General features: G+C 42.1%; 1 protein-coding gene across 5 annotated transcripts in view; it reads right to left on the bottom strand.

Moving 5' to 3' along the window:
• Positions 1 to 403: 403 nt before the first annotated feature.
• Positions 404 to 8,393, bottom strand: part of LOC144295913 (uncharacterized) — an 85,843-nt gene continuing 77,853 nt past the window's right edge. For 3 of the 5 annotated variants that reach the window (XR_013363028.1, XR_013363035.1, XM_077868577.1), the window contains one exon: positions 404 to 2,777. The gene's annotated coding sequence lies outside the window, so the exon portion shown is untranslated. Of the gene's footprint in view, positions 2,778 to 7,446 lie in introns of those variants that run through there. The other 2 variants (XR_013363029.1, XR_013363038.1) reach the window with 2 other exon arrangements.

Genomic DNA, 8,393 nt, shown 5'->3' with positions numbered 1-8,393 from the left:
TTAATAAGAACAGCAAATAATCAATTATATTGATTGTAACTTATATGAAAACCAGGCACTGTTGCCATTTTTCCTTTTTATCACAGAAATGTTCAAACATGCAGAGAAATGGAAAAAATAGTACAATAAATACCCATGACCTTTATCAATAATTATTATCATTTTTCATTTTAGCTTCATCTGTTTTGTTGTTGTTGGATTATTTTTAAGTTAATCACCCTCAAGTACTTTACATACATCTACAAAAAATGAGCATATCTATCTATCTATCTATCTATCTATCTATCTGTCTATGAGAGACACAGATAGAGAGGCAGAGACATAGGCAGAGGGAAAAGCAGGCTCCCTGCTGGAAGCCTGATGTGGGACTCCATCCCAGGACCCTGGGATGATGACCTGAGCCAAAGGCAGACTCTGCTCAACCACTGAGCCACCCAGGTGCCCCTCATATCCTTTTGCATAACCAAATTCTAACATACTCCACTTAACAAGTTAATATTAATTCCCTAGTATTGTGTAATACCCAGGCATATTTAAATGGTAACCTCAGTTTTATAGATTTTTTTCCAGTTTAGAATCCAGTGGCATAGTTTATTCAACAATTATGTCTTCAGTCTTTTAAAATCTAGAATAGCACATACTTACCCTTTTCACATGCTATTTTGACTTTTTGAAGAGGTGAGGCCAACTGCCTTACAGACTACCCCAATTCTGGACTTTTGGTTCATTTTTCATGGTGCTTTAACTTGCTCCATCTATCTTCTGTCTCTCCCTTAGATCTTAAGTCTTGATGAGATTCAGGTTATACATTTTTTAAAAGATTTTATTTATTTATTTGGGAGAGAGACAGAGATAGAGAGAGCATGAGCAGGAAAGAGAGGGAGAAGCAGACTCCCTAAGAGCCTGATGTGGGGCTCAATCCCAGGACCCTGGGATCATGACCTGAGCCGAAGGTAGACGCTTAACCGACTGAGCCACTCAGGTGCCCCCAGGTTATACATCTTGAAGAATATTCCATAAAAGAGAGTATCTACTTCACAGTGTATGACATCAGCAGTACATTAAGTCTGGTTGCCCCATTGTTGATGACAAGTTTGATCCTTGAGTTAATGGGATTGCAAACACTGTTCTTTTCACTAGTAAGATGCATTTTCCCTTTGTCAGTAAGCAAGTCAATCAGTGGCATGGAATTTGGCACCATGAAAAATTCAGTTCCCTAACGTTAGGTTTTGTTTTTATTTAAACACAACTCCTTGTGCTTTTAGTTTTATAAAGGATTATACTGTTTTTTAAAGTTTTCACCTAGCTGGTTATATTCAACCTAAAATTATGAAATTCTCTGCTCATATCTTTGTCATTTTGGGTGCCATTTTTGTGTATAGTAGTCATGCATATCTGGCTTACTAAATTGGGCATTAGTGGGTTACCAGAGTTATGTGTTGTAGTTCTCTTATTCACTCATCTTATTTTATGATTACTACATGCCAGGTTAGAAGTGGAACTATAGAGTATTATGGAAGTGAATGTCATATTGCCATGAGTAACAAAATGTGTTCCTGGCAGCACCCATTGTACTAAGAAGTCGTGAACTGACGGAAGATATGGGGTCTACTCAACTCTTTAATAACCATATTAAGTGATATAATGAACTAACTGTGCCACACATTGAAATTGAAATGGGGGTCCCTTGGAGTAACTTCTTTGTTTCCTGCTCTCAGAAGGTCAGAAGATGGGAGTGAAAATATACTCAAAACCAAACATGGTGGTATCAAGCCTAATTAGGAATAAAAAACCATTTCTAAAATCTGTGTCTGTTCATTTTCTTTATTTCATTGGTTTCGTTTCACCCCCATCTGTGATTCATTTGCCTTTCGTCATCTTCCACAATGGCTTCTGCAAGAATATCAGTCTTGAAACATATGACATGGCTCGCACCCACTTCAAACATTGTTTAAAATCTCATTTATTATTTTGTACTGTGGTCTGACTAAAAGCCAATGTTACTGAGACTGCAGAACACATACCTTCAATTCCCAGGATGAAAGGGGGAAGAGAGAGCAAGAGTGAGCCAGAGGGAGAGTAAAACTGTGAGAAGCTCTACAGCAGACATGAGAGGAAAACGAGAAAATTGAGAAGTCTTGCAGCCAGCAGAAGTCTCTAGACACAAGAAAACTGGAAATTGCCCAAATCTGGGCTCTATAGAGTATAGAAATGTGATGAAGACCAGGAGTAGTATTTTTTCCAACAAGAGGTTAGTTACTTAAGGACCACATGCCCAGGATTAGAAGGATTTGCCTGAGTAGCCCAGGGACCACTTATCTGCAGTAAAATTAGTAAAATGGAGAGATGAGATGCTATGTGAGCCACCCATTATGTGAGACTGTATTTAGAACTTGAAATTAACACTGGGAATAACCATATTAAATTGATTTCAGCAGATGAAAGCTATATGGTAAGTAGGATTTCTATTTTTCTAATTAGCTTAAATTTTCAGGTACTAGAATCCAGGTGTTTGGGGGAGCCAAACCCAGTCACTAGGGTTTAGCATCATTCTTTTACAGAAAAACAAAAGCAAGACCGCGTGCTGGCTATCTCAGGCCAGAAGCTCCATCATAATCATTCAACTCACCTCCCTTCCTCCATAGAGGAAAAATAGAATGTAGGTACCTCCCATGGAAGGCTGCTTCTGGCGGTGCTGACTGGAAGGGGAGAGTGTTGCAGCTGTCCGTAGGTATGTGCTCTATTGATCCACCTGCACCTGAACACCTTGGGGAAATCTATTTGGAATGACAGGAGAAGAGCACTTACCCAAGAGGGAAAAGCAGATGGCAAGGAAACTTTCTTGTTTCTGGTGTAGTATTTATTACCCTTTTTCTGAGAAAGCTCTCAGTCACACCTTTACAAAGAGCTCAACTTCCAGACCACACACATATTTCGGGCAATTATTTACTCAGTGGCTGACTGCAGCAGGGTCTTCTCACCCTGGAAGCTGCAATAGGTGTAGACATAAGCTAGGAAAGTAACAGGCATTGGACTACAATTGTCATTGTTCATGGGACGCCTGGATGGCTCAGTGGTTGAGCATCTGCCTTTGGCTCAGGGCATGATTCCGGTCCCGGGATCCAGTTCCACATCAGGTTCCCTGCGAGGAGCCTGCTTCTCCCTCTGTCTATGTCTCTGCCTCTCTGTGTGTGTCTCTCATGAATAAATAAAATCTTAAAAAAAAATTGTCATTGTTCTTTCTGAAAGAGACCTTGGCTAGAAGAGCCAAAGGAGGCAGTGTCCCAAGCCTGCACCTTGTACCTACTGTTCATTTCAGTAAACTTACTTATGTGCAGTGCTGCCATCTTCAACTTCAAATTCTGAGAGATTGGACAGCCAATTGCTTCCTTCTGGTCCAGGTGATATAAAGAAGCAACAGGCAAGGCGTCACCCAAATATGCAAATTGAAGTCACTGATGATGGAAATTCTCACACAAGTGAACATTTAGCTATTGTTCAGTTAATTCAGGAACTTTCTTTGTCCCTCATCTCTTTCATCTGGCAGTCCCTCAGTTATATTCTTTTGTAATGAACCGGTAAACTAGAAAATAGACTTTCTCTGAGCTCTGTGAGCCACTCTAGCAAATTAATCAAATCCAAGGAGGGGATGGTAATGGGCACCATCAGTTTATAGCCAGTCAGTCAGGAACACAGGTGACAACCTGGACTTGCAACTGGCATCTGAAGTGTGGTGGTGGTGGCGGTGGGGGCAATCTTGTGGGACTGAGCCCTTAACCTGTGGCATCTGATTCTACCTCTGGGTAGCTCGTGTCAGAGTTGAGCTCCCTTGCAAGACACCCTACTGGTATCACAGCATTACTCGATGTGTGGAAAGCCCACCCAGCTGGGGTTGGGAGTGAATTGGAAGAGCAGAGGAGTGTGAGAGTCAAAGAGACACAGAGGGGTGTTTTTCCTTTAAGGATAGGAGTGATATTCGTCACTGCATTCATTCTGTTAATATAGTTCATATGCTTTTTTGAAGGACACATTGTATGCAAGTCTAGGCCTTTTTAGAAAATCTAAATTTGTCTGACAAAAAAATAAAAATGACAGAGTAACTCATAGTTACTCAAGAGAAGAAAGTCAACAAGATGAGAAATCCTTCTGCGGTGAGTTCATATTTTGAAATGTTAATCTCTCTCTCATCCCTCCCCACCCCCCTTCCTGTCCCCTCCATCTAATTAAACTAGGCCTTTCTTTGCTTATTGAATCAAGGAAGTGATGTGACAATAAGACAAGAAAAAGGGCCTCTTCCAGGACTTTGAGCTTTCAAAGACAAGGCCTTATGGCGTCAGAAAACATTCAAGGCATAGACCAGGGGTTTCAAGGGGGTAGCTTCTTCCCACCCCTTAGGGGACATTTGAAAGTGTAGTGAGGGGTGGGGGTAGGTGTTTGTCACAACTGAGAAACATTATCCCATTATGTGCAAGTGGTGGATGGAGCCAGGGACACTAACCATTCTACAAAGAGTGGGACAATCTTGCATAAGAAGGGAGGACTGACCCCAAGTGCCAAGAGCACCCCTGTTATAAAACTCACTGGTGGGCAAGAATACTGAGGAACTGGAGCCCTTGTGTATTGCTGGTGGGAAGGTAAAATGATGCAACCACTGTGAAAACAATATAAAAATTCCTCAAAATTTAAACAGAATTACCATATAACCCAGTAACTAGATGAGCCTCTTGAATACCTTGGCTCTGTGTAAAGCACCCCAGAATTCAAATGGGATACTAGTGACAAAGAAAATTCCTGAGTTGGCTGAACAATGGCTTGAAATAGAATTGTAGTGGCATCATGAAGTTATGTTTCTTGTACACTGACTCTCCAGCCTGATAGAAAAAGCCATCCTCACATTGCTTCCAGCTCTCTAAAGGCTATCCAGTCTCTTGCGGCTTCGTAATAACATTCCAAGCTAAATGTTCACTTGTGTGAGAATTTCCATCATCAGTGACTTCAATTTGCATATTTGGGTGACGCCTTGCCTGTTGCTTCTTTATTTTACCTGGACCAGAGGAAGCAATTGGCTGTCCAATCTCTCAGGATTTGAAGTTGAAGATGGCAGCACTGCACATAAATAAGTTTACTGAAATGAACAGTAGGTACAAGGTGCAGTCTTGGGACACTGCCTCCTTTGGCTCTTCCAGCCAAGGTCTCCTTCAGCAAGAACAATAACAATTGTAGTCCAATGCCTGTTACTCTCTTAAGTCTGAGGACTCTGACTACCTTCATTTCCACCTTAGTGTGTACTTCCTTTTTTTTTTTTTTTTAAAGATTTTATTTATTTATTCATGAGAAACATGGAGGAGGGGGGCAGAGACACAGGCAGAGGGAGAAGCAGGCTCCATGCAGGGAGCCCGATGTGGGACTGGATCCCGGGCCCTGGGCGGAAGGCAGGTGCCAAACTGCTGAGCCACCTAGGTATCCCCCCCCTTTTTTTAAATTTTATTTATTTATTCATGAGAGACACACAGAAGCAGAGACATAGGCAGAGGGAGAAGCAGGCTCCTCACAGAGAGCCCGGGATCATGGATCCCAGGACACCGGGATCATGACTCGAGCCATTGGCAGACACTCAACCACTGAGCCAACCCAGGCTCCCAAAGTTCTTCTGTCCCACTAATCTCTTAACTCTGGCAAAAGACCCTGAGGGCAAAGTATCCTGTGATGTGAACCAAAACTATCCCCTCAAGCAGTCGGAACTGCCCTGATGCAGCCCAACCCCATGATTGACCGCAATTTGACCTTTAGTGCCCACCTGCATGGACTCGCCAACCTTCGTCCCACAGAAATCTAGAAGTATTTTCATCACTTTGGAGAGTCCTTGTGGCGCTAGTACACTATCTTCCTAGTAGTGTTGGTCCCATGGAAATAAATTCCTCTGTTGTTTCACCACCACTCCACTCTGACTTTGGATTTTGTCAATGGTAGTGGCCAAACCTGGTCTGTGTGGGGCTGCCGGAGCCAGGTGTTGGGTCCATGTTCTGGTTCCAAGTCCATACCCGTTGCAGCTTCCAGGGTGAGGAGACCCTGGTGCCGTGAGCTGCTGAGTAAATCATTGCCTGAATCACATGTGTGGTCTGGAAGTCGAGGTCTTTGTAAAGGTATGACTTAGAGCTTTCTCAGAAAAAAAAATTCAGGAAAACATTCAGTGCACCAGAAACAGGAAAGTTTCCTTCCCATCTTCTCTTTCCTCTGGGATCTTGAATTATTAAATGACATTCCCTACTCATGGTTTCAACTAACATTTAAAAATAAATAGCCCCTGAAGAAGCACATGAATTCATGGAGGATACTCAGAATATCATGACCTTGGTGACGACAGACAGGTGGCAACTGTCTGAGAAAGACTGCCATGAAACTAAAAGAGTTTGCTCCAATTCGTCTGGATTCTGCTAGTGCTTCTGAAAGATCAGTGGGAAGATGAAAATATTTTCCTCAACGTTATCAAATGCACTAACCAGAAATGACCGCTTATATATTCTGAAGGGGTGAGCATTTCTTCACAAAGCCCCCTGGGGAAGGCTTACATGTATGGGGAATGGGATCAAACACTTGCCTTAAAAGGTAAGGCTGTGAGGATTAACTGAGGCAATGCATGTAACCTGTTTAGCCTAATGCCTAGAATGTGATGTCTGATAAAATCATCTGATAAAAAGCTCTAAAATTGTGAGGGTGAAGTTAATGATGCCATTAATTCTGATACCTCAGTTTTCAAAAGTTGGTTCACTCTGGCAAATACTTTGTCAACTTCTTTTTCCCCCAGAAAGTCAACTTTCAACAGACATGTTTATTTTTCAAAATCACAAATGTAACCTAAACCATTATCTGCCACGACCCTGCCAGTGTGTCATCCTCACTGACAGGATGTGTTCAAACTCCTCAGTGCAACCCAGAGGGGCCTTCAGGATTGAGCTACTGTGAACTTCTGCAGCCTTACTACCTCCTCCCAACCCCCAGCTCCTACTGCCCCAGAGATGTCAAAATATTTACAGCGGTCCTGCACCCGCTGCTGATCCCTGACTCTTGCCCCTTACACACAGAGCTTTCTTTCCATTTCTCCCACTGTCCAATAAACACCCATCCTCATTTGTCAGGATCAGTCTCAGGATCTCCAACAGGTAGCTCAGCCTCTCCCTCACAGGAATTCCTACTGCATTTCATAGGAACTTCTTTCACATCTCCTATAGCTGGGTGGCTGCATAATTTATCGCCTAAATTAGGACACTTTTGCAAATAACAGGGAGCTATTAATTAGTATACACAACAACAGATGTAAAGGGGACTGCTCTGCGGTAGTGGACTGTGTGGTCATCCCACCATTAATACTTCTCTCTCTCTCTCTCTCTCTCTCTCTCTCTCTCTCTATATATATATATATATATATATATATATATCAATCAAATTATCATACTGTGTACCTGAAACCTAATGGTATATGTCAGTTAAATCTTGATTTAGAAAATAAATGAATCACCTACTTTACTCCCTAATTTATTTAGTTCCTGGCTAATAGGAACCAGGTTTCTCTCCTTTGGCATCTGAATGCCTTGCCTGACACCATGTGGGGCACATAGTAGATACTCAAAGGAAATTTGTTGAACATATTCATGATTGATAGATGAATAAATGAACTAATTTAATAGTGGATAATATTTTTAGAAGAGTTTTTGTTCAAACAATAATTTTGCAGATAATCCTGCAAAGGCTGATTTTTCCTTAAAATGGCTACTCAAGTCTCCAAATGTGTGTGTGCATTTTTAAGATTTTATATATTTATTCATGAGAGACACAGAGAGAGAGGCAGAAACATAGGCAGAGGGAGAAGCAGGCTCCCTGCAGGGAGCCCAGTGCAGGACTCGACCCCAGGACCTTGGGATCATGACTTGAGCCAAAGGCAGGTGCTCAACCACTGAGCCACCCAGGTGCCCACATTTTTTTTAAGATTTTGTTTTTATTATTTATTTGAGAGAGAGAGAGAGAGAGAGAGCACAAATGGGTGGGAGGGAGAAGCAGGCTTCCCACTGAGCAGGTTGCCCGACCCAGGACCCATCCCAAGTCCCTGGGATCAGGACCCAACCTGAAGGCAGACACTTAATCGACTGAGCCACCAAGCGCCCTCAAGTCTCCAAACGTTCTATAATCAAATACTTGAACTTATGATAAAAGCATAATTCTATACATGTAAATTGATCAGTCATCATTTAATCAGATAATTGAATCTCTCCTGGTGTGGTGGTTAATGTTCTGTGTCAACCTGAATGGGCCACAAGGAGCCCGGACACTCGGTCCAATGTTATTCTGGGTGTATTTATGAGGGTGTTTGTGGGTGAGATTCACATTTTATTCAATAG

The sequence above is a fragment of the Canis aureus genome, chromosome 24, assembly GCF_053574225.1.
Source record: "Canis aureus isolate CA01 chromosome 24, VMU_Caureus_v.1.0, whole genome shotgun sequence".
NCBI lineage: Eukaryota > Metazoa > Chordata > Mammalia > Carnivora > Canidae > Canis > Canis aureus.
This window is presented reverse-complemented; position numbering and strand designations above follow the sequence as displayed.